At 42.3% G+C, this 16,578-nt stretch overlaps 1 protein-coding gene across 4 annotated transcripts in view; it reads right to left on the bottom strand.

The window, feature by feature from the left end:
- The window catches only part of nrcama (neuronal cell adhesion molecule a), a 358,574-nt gene extending 342,271 nt beyond the window's left edge, over positions 1-16,303 (bottom strand). For all 4 annotated transcript variants that reach the window (XM_048607557.1, XM_048607553.1, XM_048607555.1 and 1 more), the window contains exon 1: positions 16,073-16,303. The gene's annotated coding sequence lies outside the window, so the exon portion shown is untranslated. The remainder of the gene's footprint in view (positions 1-16,072) is intronic.
- Positions 16,304-16,578: the final 275 nt, after the last annotated feature.

The following is a 16,578-nucleotide window of genomic DNA, read 5'->3' as shown; positions in this document are numbered from 1 at the left end:
TCAAAAAACAAAATTGTGTGTCAAATGGTGGTTACTTCAGAGATTAGTCAACATTTTGGAGACATCGCAAAATGTTAGTGGTCAAAAGATCTTCATAGTGTTAACTCAGCTGAGTTTGGTTGTGTAAGTATTGGAAATTTATTCCTATTGATTGATCAGTTACAAAAACACAAAGCTTTCCAAAATTTTGGAGATATGCATTCAACATCCCCATTTGACGATTCCTGCTCCAGAGAATACAGACGTAGCTATCCAAATCTCCTTAATATGATCATTTTCATTCTGACTAATAAAGCAGAGACCAGAAAGTTCATTCCCAGCAGCAGCTACATTATCTGCAAATCACCAATGGAAACAAGACCAAACTAATATTGTATTCTCAAAACAAATTTCTCAACTTCAATTGCAAAAAAAAAGGTTTCATTCTTTTCATGTCCCAAGCGATGTGGCAGTTTGTGTTGAGATTACTCAGGCATAAGCAAGAAGTGCTTCAAGTATAGCAGGGTCAGAGACAGAGACAAGAGTGAACCGAATCTCAGGTACTCTCCAGGGAGTGAAGACACCTCCTGCCTCAACATTCATGCATTCTTGCCAAGGTTATGGAGAGAACCAGTCTCTGGTAGCCATTTATTGCCCGTCCTAACTTACCCCTGAGAAGGTGGTGGTGAGCCACCTTCTTGAACTGCAGCACAGTCTCTCTCGGTTGATCGACCCACGGTGCTGTTAGGGAGAGACTGCCAAGATTTTGACCCAGTGGCACTGTTGAGGAAACGCTAGTTTTTATGCAGAAGACAAGTTGGGAGGGGGGGGTGCTTTTTCCGAGCTGCCATCAGTTCTGAGGGAGGCTCAATGGACCCGAAATATTCACTCTGATTTCTCTCCACAGACGCTGTCGGACCTGCTGAGCTTGTCCAGCAATTTCTGTTTTTGTTTCTGAACTCCAGCAGCTGCAGGTCTTTCGGTTTTTATGTATTCGGTTCCTTCATTCTGAGTCATTGATATTGATAACTAGTCGAAGCCCCAGCATCACATCCTGCCAACCCACAAATAACTTTCTTATGCCTGTTCGGTGCGACACAAAGATACCACTCAGTCTATCGTGGGCTCAATTCAGAATATCAGATCCATTTAGCATGGAATCAAAGAGAGGCCAGACAAACAGATCCATAACATAGCAAAGAACCACTGAATATACTGGGGAAATTAGTACAGCAGTAGAATGTGTGCATTAAATCATCTGTGTACTTGGATACTGTGGTGTAGACTCTCATTGTGGCCAACCTTCTAATCTTAGATGATAATGCAAGTGAACACAGATCAATAAACAACCAAGTCCAGAGTTTCCACTCTCCTCAAAAATCAGCCAAGTCAGTGCAAAAGGGCTGATTTTCAAGCACAAATTACATCCAGCAGCAAAGAAGCTGTTATAACTTTATTTGCACAAAATAAATCAGGCTGGAAACCAATGCAGCCTTCAAACTGGCCACAGTGAATTAATCACCATGGTGAATTGCACCCATTGGCAACATGCGAAGAGGCTTTTAACATTAACTTTATCCATGTTGATAAAAAGCATTTCATTTTTTATTTTCAAAATAAAGTGCCCTATTGAGTTGGTTCATAATGGATTTTACGTTCAGTGATCAGAAAGTGGGTTTTAGCATGAATAGAGCAAAGAAACTTCATTTTTGACCACGTACAGTGGAAATCGCTGGTGCTGTTCACCTCATTAGGACTCAGGGGCATTAACATGGCCCAGAGCATAAACTGTGCAGTCTTCAGGACAATGGCAACTGTAACTCTTTATGATGGATTTTCCACTGAGCTGGAATGAAGGGTCATTACTCAAGGTGGCACAAGGTGGAAATGGGGTTCCACAGTGATCTGTGCTGGGAGCACCGCTGCTGACAGTTTATATCAACAACTTGGACTGTGAGTCAAAAGCTCATTCTAAGTTTGCAAATACCGCATGTCTACACATGGGTAGGTGGTAACAGGCAATATTGAAGAGGACTGCAACAAATTACAGGCGGGCATTGATAAAAAATAAAATCGCAGAATTGGAAAACAATTAGCACAAAGAAGTTCCACACAGATTAATGTGTGGCAGCGCATTTTAGTTGGAAGAATATGGAGGTTGTGGATTATTTGGAGGTGCAAGTCTGGGTTCAGTGGAGGAACAACGGGATCTCAGATTATTAATACATCAATCACTCCAAGTAGGCTGTAAAAATGCAAACCAAGCAATAGGTTTTGCTTCAACAGGAATACAATTGAGTAGTCGGGAACTCTTACTAAACCATAACCAGAATTTGTTTAGACCACACTTAAGAGTAGCAGTGCAATTCTGGTCACCATATTATACAATGATTATCGAGAGATTGCAGAGACAATTGACAAAGATAATGCCAGAACTGTATGGATGGATATAAGTCAGCAGGCTGGGTTTCTGTATTGGGAAAATAATGGAGTCTGAGAGGTGATTTAATAGAGGTCTTTAGCATGGACAGGGATGCAATGTCTGCACGTGTGGAAGAGATGTCTAACTGCAAACACCATATCAATAGCTCCTTGAGCCCTCTCCAAAAGGCTTTTTTTTCAGAAAAGACAATAGGTGCATTTAAGGAGAAGCTGGACAGAATTTTAGGAAGGAGGGAATAGCTTATTACAATTATAAACAGAGTTGAGGAAAGATGGAAGGAGGCTCGAACAGAGTGTTGACATAGACTGACTGGGCTGAACGGCTTGTTTCTTTGCATTATATTCCATGAAATCCTATGATCATGCCCAGCAATGCAGTCTGGCCAATGTCCAGCAGAACAGGACATTCCTGATCTGGTAACTCAGCTACCGTCAAGATCAACTCACTTGAGTTTTTAAATCACACCGTGTCAGTAATCTAGAACTTTAATGTGAGCACCTTCAATTGAGATGATAATTTAAGTCCTCACAGGCAAGTCCAGTACAACTAGATTCAGAACAACAATTAGGTTTGATCATTCACCATCTAAATGTTTACCTTCCAGTCTAAATATAATATTTTATATCCATCCTTAAAATGGCAGGGCATTATCCAATAGACTATAGACTAGATCTCACAGCATTGAAGCTGGATAAATTCGGAATTAATAAATTCGGAATTAATCTGCAATAACAATATTTCAGCCAGCAAGCAGTTAGTCTATGACACAGGGCTCCTCATGAGACAGTGAAAATAGTTTGTATTGATTCATTCAAATGTAAATCAGATAAGCCTCCTGCAGAAAATACCATTTTGCAATAAAGTAGTCTTCTCGCTGTTAACATTCATTCCCGAAACAATATCAGTAAAACAGATGATGTGGTCATTATCTCATTGCCGTTTTGTGGGAGTGAGATACCATATTTCCTAAATTACAAGTGTAATTATACTTCAAAAACGCACTTATGTGGCCATAAAGAATTTTCTGATGGCGTAAAGGAGCTGTACAAGTACAAGTATTTCTTTTCATTTCAGACATGAAAGCGTAGGATATAAAAAAAAACTATGATTTCAGAGCGAGGATTCTCAAATCTCTCTACCACAAGGGTTTTCCTCAGGCCAAGTCTAGCCCTGTTGTCAACTAATTGATAGAGATTTATTGCCATCGTCAAATTGCAAGACGTTCCAGGAATGATGGCGGGGGAGGGAGCAAATAAATGAACCTTGATTTTGTGTCACCCACCAATCCCTGTGACCCACTGCCCCCACAGATTCCCATAACTGACTGCTACATACCTCACTTATTTCACAAACCTCAACAAAGCTATACATTAGTACAGCAGCAATGGTGCAGATCAACATCGTCTAGCCAAAAGGATGACTGCATGAAAAATAAGGACTCCTTCTCTTCCAATTAGAAGGAAAGACATGATTGAATGGCAACAAGAAACAGATGACAAGCCAATGGACTAAAAGACATGAGCATCAATCATGAATTCATGTGCCCCAGTGTCCCGGTGGAGTACATGTTAAAGGTTTGTTCAGCACTGCTTCACCAGCCAAGTATAAACACATTGAATGGGCTTTGCTCTCAATCCCAAGAGAGGATGACACTGGTGAGGAGGGGGTGGAAATTGCTGGGAACACACAGAATGAGAGTTTTGGTGGGAAAGCTCACTTTTGCTTTCCCCTCTTGCGTGTTGATGGAGCTATTCTGCATTCACAGTACTACCCAGGCTCAAAAAGGACACATGCAATTTATCCTTAAGCTTAAGATCAATTTGGAGAAAATTTCTATTCGACTGCATTATTGACAACTCCTCTTTCCTTTCTCTAACCTTGTACTGTCCTGAGTCATGGTTACCATGAGGCTGCTTTGAAATAGTGGCTGGTAATGAGGTAGAAAGTTGTAATCTGAACCAACAGACAGGTCAGGTAAATGGGACATTAACAAGTGGTGTCTAATCCACAGGAGTGGAAGGTGATGCACTTGAGCAAGACCAACAAGACTGGGAATTAGACAATAAAGGGCAACATACTGAAAAATGTTAATGAACATGGATACCTGGGAGCCCATGAGAATGCAAACACCATTTGTACTCTACAGTCAGCCCACCTTCAAATGCCATCTAATACCCAATATGCACCAAGCATATCCCAAATAATGGGACCGTAATTATTGCCAGGGAGCACTCAAGCTTTGATATATGACACAAGCCGATCATAGAACATATTATTCTTCGAAACATAGAATCCTTACAATGTGGAAGCAGGCCGGTCAGCCCATCGAGTCCACACCACCCCATCCCCGCAACCCCACATTTCCCATGGCCAATCCACCTAAATTGTGTATCTTTGGACTGTGGGAGGACAGCCTGAGGCTGGAATTGAACCTGGGTCCTTAGCACTGTGAGGCAGCAGTGCTAACCACTGAGCTACAGTGCCCATACTTCATGCTTCAAAGTAGGTCGTCATGCTTTCAAAGAAACCTAGGTGGACTGATTATTCTGCTGATGCTGGGCAAAATGGAGGATAAAATTAAGTTCAGTGTATAATACCAAGGGAAAGCAAGCTTGAAATTCTATGAATAGATCCACGCAAAGTATATTTACGGCATCACAATGTCTCCAAGTTGTAAGTTTAAAACAGAGCGAGTACTCTTCAGGAACTAAAACAAAGTTGCTGGAAAATCTCAGCAGGTCTGGCAGCATCTGTGGAGGAAAAAACAGAGTTAGCATTTCGGGTCCGGTGAGCCCATGCTCCTTAGTGTTAGTCAATAGGAATTTGAGAAATGTGATGCACTACATGGTTGAATAACTCAGCTTTAGCTGATGCACCACTCAGGCCAGCCATTGGAGAGACTTGTTCTTTTTGTGAGCTGGGCAACGGTAATCAGCACTTTTTTGGTTTTATCGTGTAAACTGCACCTTGAACACTACCCGTCTATTCTCTCCTCTCTACAGCACTCTGAAACAAGTTGATAAATAACATCAAGGAGGATCAATACTAAATTATGTGCATTCCACTGTCTGGAAACAGTGTAGCCACAGAGGCAGAAATTGCAATCATTGACCACTTCTATTATCCCGAGGCCAGAACAAATTACTTATTGGAATGAGGTTACACAAAGGCAACATCGGATTGAGTGTTCTCCCCTCTATGCTATTAACATGGCAGAGGAGATTTTATCTCATCTCGCTCTGCTGTACAATTGTTAGTTTTGCCTCAGACAAAATTGTCAAATAAAATTAATCAGCCCACCATTCAATCGATTCAATCCAGTTTTTAAATTAATAAAAGAGAGAGAATTTCACGCGAGAGACTTGACTCTTTAGCCGCATTGCGCTTGTCACCATTTTAGTAAAAAGTGGATTGTTGGGAATGTAAACCATTGAAAAAAAATGCTAGATCCGCACAACAGGTCAGTGAGTATATGTTGAGAGAATGGATGGATTCAACACGTCTTCAGAAACAGGGCAGAAAGAGAATGCTTAGGCATCTGCTCTCTCTTTCTGTGGCTGTAACCACATGTTATACACTTCCTGGACTGTTGCCACTTGAAGTGCTGCGTTTCTGAAGCATGGGCCTCATTTGACATGAACTGTATGGCCCAGTGTGACAATGCTGTGGCTTTAAGAGATGTATTTTGTCCTGTCCTTTTATTTTGAAGAGAGATTTTAAGGCAGAGGTGATGAGCAGTCTATAAGATAAATGACTTGTGAAGCCTTGGGTTTTCTTTAAAAAGTTGGAACAATAGAAGCAGTTTGAATGGGTGTGGTTGAGCTCCCACAGAATAAGGATTTTTAGTTTTAGCTTTCAGCAGTTGTTGTTGGGGTCTTGAAGAAGTGGAAGCTATTTTTCCCTCTCTTGGTTAAAGCCAAAAAGCTAGGGGTACTCTGCCTGCTATGAGAGTTGTATGTGAGACATTTCTGTTTTCTGAATTTGCCTTTCGCCAAGGATGTGTTTATTGGATGTTACTCTATTGGAACAGTTAATTAGTAATCATTACTGTATCTGTTATTCTGTTAGAAGTTTTCCATTAGAGTTAAGTTATTTTAACTACAGTGGATGAATGAAGTGTGTTTTATACCCAAGCCTTCACAAAGTTGTTTCTTTTCTCATAGACTGTTCAGTACCTCTGTCTTGAAACCTCTCTTCAAAAAGACCAGGACAAAATAACCTCACAAAGCCACAGCATCATCACGCCTGGAATATAAAGCAATTCTAGAAACAGGCGAAGGGCAGTTTCAAAGGGAGGGCGGGATTCACACAGGCAGAAGCAACACTGGTCTCCTTTCCCCATTCACCATCTCGTTTTTCACACCCTCAGCCTGCAGCTTGATAATGACTAAGTTCAATTTCCTGGTGTGGAGGTCACAGCTCTAAACGCTACATTGGCATTCAGCAACTCCCATTCATCAGGTGTTGACAGAGCTGCTCACCCTCTTTGTACAGGTCATTCCAGTGAGTGGGTACAGCCACAGAAGGAATAGGTGTTCACTGTGAACCCAGTCAGCGAATCCTACAACGAGTTCATACTAAGCTCCATGGGAACTGTCACCAATGGGTGCCTACAGTCTGCTTTCTGCTGCGTTGTCACAGAATCCCACAAGTGTTATGATGCCAAACAAAGTCATTGGGTCCTATCAAGCCTGTGCCAGCTTGTTAAATAAGCATCATTGCTTAGATTCATTTTCCTGCCTAGCCTCCTCCACACCATTGCATGTTATTTTAATCCAAATAAAAGCCTCAGCTGAACCTCCCTACACCTCACTTTCCCCAGTGCATTCCATACTCAAACTTCTCACTCAGTGAGCAAGATTTTCCCTCACCTCACCCTTGCTTCTTTTGCAGATCACTAAGTCTATCAACATGTTTCATAAATTTATCAGTCTCTCCCCATTTTGGGTCTCAGTCCCACAGACACTCGCATCTCACTCAACGACAGGCAATTCTTCCTGGATACGGGGAGAAATCCTGCTTTTGATTGGGCTGCAGGGTAGGTAACAGCCAAATGATCAGGATAGTCATCGAAACCCACTCCATCCGCAGCATAAAGCACAGACAGCACCAACTGCAGGACTATGGCTACTAAAACGGAAAATCCAAGTACAGCATGTTCGCTCAGATATTTCATGTCCCCAAATTCTCATTCTTGAGAACATAAACATATAAATGCAAGTTGTGCAAGTATGTCATTTTATCACAGAGTCCTTGATATAAAATGAAATGCTTTTGGAATTCTATAATGGTTATAAAGTAGACAAACACAAAAGCCATTAAACATGAGCAATAACTTACAAACAGTCAGGAGATGAATGAGCAGTCATTCTGTTGTTGATGAATCTGCACTTGACGCACAAGATGCTCAGCACCGAAACACTTGTCAGCATCTCACAACACACTCCACTGAGAAAAGAATAACTTGGAATCTGCAGTTGACAATTCCTTGCTAGAAACTTGACACAATCAAATTTCACCTTGGTATTCTAAAAAGGTCATTCGATATGGTCATTCTAAATGGCAAACCAGTTTGTTTAATCAGTTAGTTCCTATAGATTACTGGTGAGGGGGCAGGGTACTGCAGGTATCATTAATGGTTGTGTGTCTGGGTAGTTTTAAGGTTATGGACACGGGTGGGGGCGGGGGGCGGGGGAGCATGAGTAGGAGCAGGCTGCAGGTGAAATGGTGCGAACATCTCTCTTCTGGGTGGTCCACCAGGATGAGAGAAAATGTTCCCTCAGCTCTCAGCTCATTGGCAGAACTCAGGCCTGAAATCACAAGGTTGAGGTTTCAAGTCCTATGAAAGAAAACTCCTGTCTATCAAACTACCCAAGATGCAGTACGGAGGGAGTGCTACACTGCCAGAGCTACAGGCTTTCGAATGAGACACTAAACAGGGGCCCTATCTGAACTCAGATGGGCTTTAAAGATCCTGCAGAATTAACTGAAGAGCTCTTTTCAGGTCTTATTAAATATGCAACCCTCAGATGTACAACAAACAACCAAGTCAGTACTTCACTATTGTTTGTAGGGATCTGCTGTCCCCAAATTGCTGCACCTCCCTGTACATACAAGTCCCAATTTACAATCAACTGATTTATGAACATGCATACTCATGAACAGCTATTTTATATTATCTCTGTATTGCATTCTGACTTGCATAGCAACTCAACTTACAGATGAACTCAGGAACCGAACCCAGTTTTAACCTGGGGACTGCCTGTATTAAAATAATGACTATTTAAGCAGTTATTCATTTGTCATCATGTGGCCTGCCGTATATCAGGTCATGCAAAAGACTATGACAAAGCAAGTTGTTTCATTCTCTCTGCACTTCACAAAGGTGAGTTTGTTTTCCCAGAAAGACAGAATAAAAATGTCACATTGATACAAAAGGCCACACCTTCAACCTGCAAGAGATAACCTTGGGTAGATTGTTTATCAAACCAGCTGTATGCTGTGCTACTACTTCAAACATATTTCCAACTTTGTCTTATCATGGAAGTGGGTTTGAGTTGCTCACCTGCCCTCTCCTTGCCCACCTGGTTTAACGCAGACATAGATGATCAGTCCCTACTTGTGTACTACACTGCCTGGCTGAAAATGGCACCAGGACGTGTTTCACAAACTACTTCAAGTAATAATGCATCCTCTGGACTTATTTTTATTCAACAGATTGATTGCGATAGAACTTCATTATTCATGACTGCATTGGCAAGACTGCCAGTACAAAGCACACAATTCAAAGACCTGGGAGTATCCCAAGCCCAAATTAAACAATTCACTTGAATATTTGGATACCTGGTCAAATATTAAACAACTTCTACAAAATTAAAGCAACATACTGTTTCTTTGTCTTTCTGACTCCTTTCCGTCCCATTGCTGAAAGCATCTACTGGCTAAGAGCCATTAGTTGTATGTCACCTTCAATAGTCCTGGTCAGCAGGCCTCCTGGCTGTGAGCATTACAGCTGAGACCCAATTCGACACGCACCTGGCATCTTAGAGTTGCTTCTGTAACTTCCAGCAGGGTTTGCTGGCGAGTGATCAGGGGAGGGGAAGTCATTCCCGAAACCCAGGGCAACGTTGGTTCAACTGCGAGCTGTCAGAAAGCAGCATTTCATCCCATCACAAGCCTCAAAATGGGACGATTCACTGCAACAAACAAAATTTCAATCCTGTGCTTACCCAGGATGCCAGTGCTGGGCAACCAGACAATTTCTGCTTTTCAGACACAAGTCTATTTTCAGCTTCGCTGGATAAGTTCGAAATGACTTAAAACTGGTCCCCAGTATCAACAACTGGACTGAGGAAGGGTCACTCGACCTGAAACGTTAACTCTTGTTTCTCTCCACAGAAGCTACCACACCTGCTGAGCTTTTCCAGCAATTTCTGTTCTTGTTTCAACACTTTTATATTTGGTTTAATTGGGAAAGCACACCTTTGATGCAGAACAAAGTCCCATCACTCAACCTATTTCAGGAGCAAGATAACCCTTACTCCACCAAAGTGACGTTTGCTCATTCCCACAAAAACCATTGCCTCTGAACAAAGTTGACCACTTATAGTGAGCTCCAAGCTGGGAGTCCATGGCTTTCAGGAAACAGATAAGCTGGGTAAATCCTATCTCCCAGAAGGATTCTTAAAAGCAAAGGAAATTTTTACCATGGGATGGATTTGAATCCAGATTAGAGAGCCTTGATTTGATATTGCAAAAACAAAATTACACACTGTTCACAATGGCAGACTCGAGGTATTCTGCCTATGGTATAGCAGTGCAGCAGTAATAGGCTACACATCATCACGCATCAAACAGCACTTTTAGAAGTGCACAACGCAAGTTGTCCCACTTTCACTTGGGGTCAAACATACTTTTATACCGAGTTTTGAACATTATTTAAGATTACACCATGACTAAACATAAATGCCAATCAATAACTACTTTACACTGGACATGCTTTGGGAGAAATTGATCAGTGTACACCTTAAATAATCCATAATGGAACACACGCGTCATTGTTCTTAAAAAAAAAGTGCTTAATACAGGCAAAATAAATTCCAGCGCAATATGAAGAAAGGGAGCAATACAAAGACTCCCAAAACATGGTTTTGTTAACATGGTTTAATTACAATTGGCGTTTTGTTATCCATACTGAATAAACATCCTGATGAAAATGCTCAAGAATAATAAATTTTCAATTAATCATTAATTAAGAAATGCCAGTAGTAAATGTGCAGATGTTCACACATTTGAATTCCAGTCTATGTAAATTTGAATGACAAATACACAATTGGAATCTGCATGCGTCGAAAAACAATATAAATTAATTTCAGTCCTATCAATCACACACAAGAGCAATTTTTGCACTACAAATATTTATATTTTTGATTTTCATGCTACTGTGCATTTCTGCATTATTCTCTGTCTGCACATTTGATTACTTCATTGGGCAGTTTATGCTCTTGTAAATGTCCCTCTTGTTGCTTTCTGTGCACAGTATTTTGCATGTAAAATCATTGCAAAACATTGCCTACCTACACACACACACACCTACCGACACACACACACACACACACACACACACACACACATACACACCCCCCTACCTACACACACACACCCCTAGCAGCATGGATGCTGTAGGGTGCTCCAGTCATTTGCAAAGACTTCACTAAACCCAAGAACATTAAGTGGGAACTTGCCCAAGGTCTTCAAGGTGATGATGGATTTCAACAGGGAAAAGTCTAATAAGATTGTTTCTACTGGTTGTTGACAAGATTACAAGAGTGCACAAATGCAAGGTAGTTGCAGAAAGGATTAATGAGGACATTTGAAAAAAAGGTCTCTTTACACACAGGTGTCTACTTTTTGGCCACCCTATCTCACGAGCTATTGTTGAAGTCAAGGACTAGATGGTTGCTTGAAGGTGAGGAACAGTGAAGGATTTGTGTATGCAGTAAATGCATTGGATTAGACAGCAATGAGATGGCATAAAGTACCAGCATTAATGCGAAGGCTGTGTTTATCAAATAACATTATTATTAAACTGCAAATATATCTTCCTGTGATTATGTTCTCCCCCCAAGTTCTGGTATTCTCCCTGTGCTGTTCCAATCAGAACCTGTTGCACTACCCCCCATTCATCTCATTCTCTGTAGGGACACTGTGACTATTGTGACGATGTTTGAAGTCTTTGAGAAGATTTATAGCTTGGGTTGTGGGTGAGGTTGTAGACTTGTTCGCCAAGCCGGTGTGTTTGGTTGCAGACATTTCATCACCCTGCTAGGTAACACCGTCAGTGCACCTCCAGTGAAGCACTGATGTTCTGTCCCGCTTGTTATTTATATGCCTCGGTTTTCTGGGGTGATTGGCATTACTTCCGGTTGTTTTTCAGTGGTTTGCATATAGGGTCCAGTTCAATGTGTTTGTTGATGGAGTTCCAGTTGGAATGCCAGGCCTCCAGGAATTCCCTGGCATGCCTCTGTTTAGCTCGTGCTATTATGGATGTGCTGTCCCAGTTGAATTTTGTCTTTCTTTGTCTGTGTGTATTGAGACCAGTGAGAATTGGTCGTGTCTCTTGGTGGCTAGTTGGGTGTTCGTGTTTCCTTATTGTCAGTTTTCTTCCAGCTTGGCCTATGCAGTGTTTCTCACTGTGCTTGCATGGTATTTTGTATATTACGTTAGTCATATTGATTGTGGGTATGGGATCCTTTACATTTGTCAGTAGCTGTCGCAGGGTGGCTTTTGGTTTATTGGCTACCCTGATACCTAGGGGTCTGAGTAGTTTGTGGTCATCACTGATAGTCTGAGGTGTACGGTAAGGTGACTAGTGAGTCTGGCTGTGTTGTGTTTTCATGTTGTGGTCTGTCGTGGAGGTAATGGCAGATTATGCTTTTTGGGTATCCATTCCTTTTGAAAACTCCATATTAGCGCTCCTGTTCTGCTTTGCACAATCCCAGATTGCTGCAGTGTGGCCCCTTTGAATAATGTCCTGATGCAGCTCGGTTTATGGGTATTGGGGTGGATGCTTGGTTTTGAGAGGTGTGTTTTGCCTTAGTTTCTTTTAGAGGGAGATTGGGGAACTAGTACCAAGCAGCCTATTAAAGATAAAAAAAAACTTGAGAGGACTTGGGTTTTTGTTTTAAACGTTGGAACAACAGAAGCAGCCTGTGTGGGTGTGGTCAAGCTCTCAAAGATAAAGGATTTTTAGTCAACTTTCAGCAGTTGTTGCTGGGGTCTCTGCAGGGTTGGAAGGCAGTAAATCTCTCCCAGCGGCTAGACTCACTCTCCAAATTGTCTTTTGATATTCTTTCCTCCTGGATTTGAGAACTGCACATGCAACATGTTTTCTGAATTTGCGTTTTTGCCAAGTGTATGTTTATGGGATGTTACTATACTGGAACAGCTAATTAGTAATAGTTATGGTATCTGTTTTTCTGTTAAGATTTCCAATAAAGCTAAGTTATTCCAAGGTTTACTTTTTTTTGTTATGTTTTAACTACAGAGTTTAATTAAATTATGTTTTGCTTAACGTCAAGTAGTTTGACCAATAGATTTGCATCTGGAACACAGCACTAGGCATTTACTTTTAAAGTAAGAAAATGTTAGAGTCTAGGCTACTTTCTTACTATAGTTTGAGGGGGTCTGGGTCTGGTCCTTAACACTATGCAACTATTGACAATCTTCTATCTCATTGTGCTATTCACCTCAACACCCCAATGAAGTTTCGATGTGAGTGACAGGTTTGGGGTTTTGGTTTCATTGCCATTCCCAGGAAAACCAACCTTGCTGAAATACATGGCACAATTTCAACAAATGGCACCCTGATGCTTAATCATAGAATCCCTACAGTGTGGAAACAGGCCCTTCAGCCCAACAAGTCCACACCGATCCTTGGAGCATCCCACCCAGACCAATCCCCCTATAACCAACCTAAATCTACACATCCCCGAACTCTATAGGCAATTTCGCATGGGCAATCCACCTAGCCTGCACATCTTTGAACTGTGGCAGGAAACCGAAGCACCCAGAGGAAATCCACACAGACACAGGGAGAATGTGCAAACTCCACACAGACAGTCGAGGGTGGAATCGAATCCAGGTCCCTGGCACTGTGAGGCAGCAGTGTTAACCACCAAGCCACCATGCCACCCATTATCATGCTGCGACATGATATCTTTATCATGGAAATTAAAACATGGCTTTACTCAATTGCAGAACAAAATAACAATGATTTGGCTGAAGTATTTTTTTCCTGAAATTAGCAGTCCACTAAAGAAGAGTATAACAAGATCCACATGATAGGACTTTGAGGAAAAAAAAGTGCTTCAAAATTTCAGAACTTGCCACAATTCATGATCTACGAACACAGGTAAACAATTGAAAAAAAGCAATACATTGGTGTAATAATTTATTTTGAAGTCAGTTTTTTTATATATTAAAAGAAAACTCGAAATTCCGTGGTTGTTAAAACAACCAAATAAAAGCAAAATACTGCAAATGCTGGAAATCTGAAATAAACACAGAATACTGGAGAAACTCAGTAGGTCTAGCAGCATCTGTGGAGAGAGAAATAGTTTTGACGTTTCAAGTCCAGTATGACTCTTTGAGACTCTTAAAACCACCACTTGCATCAGATGCTGGGCAGATCTCAATTGAAAATTCTACAGATTCCTGGCAGACCAGGAACTCCAAAGTGGAGACCCGAGATGTATCCTAGTAGTGATGGGCATCCCCATCCCCAATTACCTCTCTTCAGGTCACCAACAATTTGCTCTTGATATACAAGCCTATTCAGGCCAAGGCTTTCAATGTACAAACCAGGCTAAAGACACAAGCACCCATCTCAAACCTTCCTGTTCTTCTAGGAGCAGAGCATCCCACCCAGACCCGTTCCCCTATAACACACCAAATCTACACATCGCTGAACACTATGGGTAATTTAGCACAGCCAATCCACCTAACCTGCATATCTTTGGACTGTGGGAGGAAACCGAAGCACCTGGAGAAAATCCACGCAGACACAGGGAGAATGTCAGTGTGGAGTTTGCACAATCACCCAAGGGTGGAATTGAACCCAAGTCCCTAGTGCTGTGAGGCAGCAGTGCTAACCACTGAGCCACTTTATATTGCAAGGAAATAAACTAGTCAATTTTCACTCATCAGAATGCTCAATATAAAGAAATGCATGCAAGCAATAGCAAATGTTAACAGGGACACCTCACTGGTGGGAGGTGGGCACGATGTGGAAGAATCTCTGGGATTAGACCGTGCAGGATGAAGAAATCAGCTTACAGTCTGGCTAATCACAGTGAGAACAGAACCTCTCCCCACTGTCAGAGGAAACAAAACAACTGATCATTTCACACACACCCTTTAGAACATTCCACAGGTTTGTCATAAAAACTGCTCCCTTGCAAAAAGAAACACACCTCACTTGCTTTTTCGATATTCTACCACATGGAATTCCAGGACCGAATGTTTTCGCAATGGCTATCTGGCCCAATAAAAATGAATAGGTCACTAATTCCCCAGGGTTGAACCAGTCCATTTTAAATGGGATTGGAGCTGGACAAATTAGTGACCCTGGTTAGAAGAGAAGGATTTTTAAAAGCAGACGCTGAATGAAGCAATTCTACATTTTCCTTCACGCAGAGGCAGTAGGCTGTAGTGTTTTAAAATGCGCAGAAAGATCCAATAGCTGATGCGATTAACCTGTTACAAATTCCACCTGATGGAGTTGGACCAAGAGGCTGTTGCACACTGTGTGTGTGTGTGTTGGGGGGGCTGTTTTTCTTGGTGGTGGAGAGGGAAGAAGGGGCGGTACTGAGAGCTTGCAATTGTACATTTGAGGGTCAGTGTAGAGAAATACATGGAGGGCGGGGGTTGGCGAACAGACAAACCTGAATCTCCGTAGTGCCTTCCCCTGCCCCAGTTACTAGCTGATGCCGTGGTTTGCAGTTTGACGGAGTAACATGTTGGAGAGCCGCTTGCTGCGCGGATTTCGCCCACATCTGAGAGTCCGAACAGAGAAGGGGAGGCTGATTTATATCCTACCCAAAGGCGGCTTTACGTAATAAAATGAAGACACACCACCCCCACCCCCCCGCTTCAATCTGTTTGATCTAGCGGCCGAAGTACACAAAAGCAGCGGGGTTGGGGCCGGTGAAATTAACAGAGCGTTACGATTGAAGCAGCGACGCTATTTTTAAAATGTGTTAAGCACCACGCACGGATAGCAGGCAGGAATATTGTCAGCAACCCTCCTGGAGGAAGGAGGGGGCGTGAGCTGGACTGAATCCACAAGAAAATGTCGCATTTGCACCCAAATTCTCCTGGGAAAAAATATCCAGTTTATTCTGTCTCTCTCTCTCTCTGAGGTTTCCATCGCAAAGTGTCAATATCACCGGTTGCTAAGGCTGCGAACATACAGCTTTCTTATCAAGAAAACCATCACCCCCCCCCCCCCCATCAAATGCCTGCAACATTAACCTTTCCAAATAACCCATCACGGTTCTCCAACACCACACACACACACACACACACATAAATATGAAATCAAGAGTTCGTTAGGTTAAAAGAAAAGAAATAAAATGTAAATCCCCTTACCAGATTCGTGGTTGAATCTTCTGGCAGAGAAGATGCACAGATGAATTCTGACCAAGACATAAACACGAGTGTTCTTACAATTTAATAAATAAACAAGGTGTGGGGGAGTGGAAAGGCTGGTACTGGGCAAAGGGCGGGGGTTGATCGCGTCTTTGTGGGTTTTCTTGCGAGCTCCGGTGAGCTGACTGCTGTGTTTGCCCTGTCTGTGTTCAGTGACAGCCCCTTTCTCTCTCTCTCTCTCTCCCAGTTTAAAAGCCAGCCCTCGCTCAGGGCTCCTTTACCGCAGCGGACACTGCGCTGCCTCTTACTGCAGTCAGAGCAGCAGCGACACTAGCGGCTGCTTTCTGCTCCTGGTCTCTCTCTCTCTCTCTCTCTCTCTCTCAGCTCACGACCAGCCGACAAACCTTCCCCACCACCACCCACCAACTCTAACCTCTCTCGGTGACAAGATGCGCGCACACACACACACACCTCCCACCGCAAAGATATCAACACCCCGGACCACA

Source organism: Rhincodon typus, chromosome 18, assembly GCF_021869965.1.
Source record: "Rhincodon typus isolate 14 chromosome 18, sRhiTyp1.1, whole genome shotgun sequence".
Taxonomy (NCBI): Eukaryota; Metazoa; Chordata; class Chondrichthyes; order Orectolobiformes; family Rhincodontidae; genus Rhincodon; species Rhincodon typus.
Note: the sequence above shows the minus strand (reverse complement) of the source record. Positions and strands in the feature narration are given on the sequence as shown.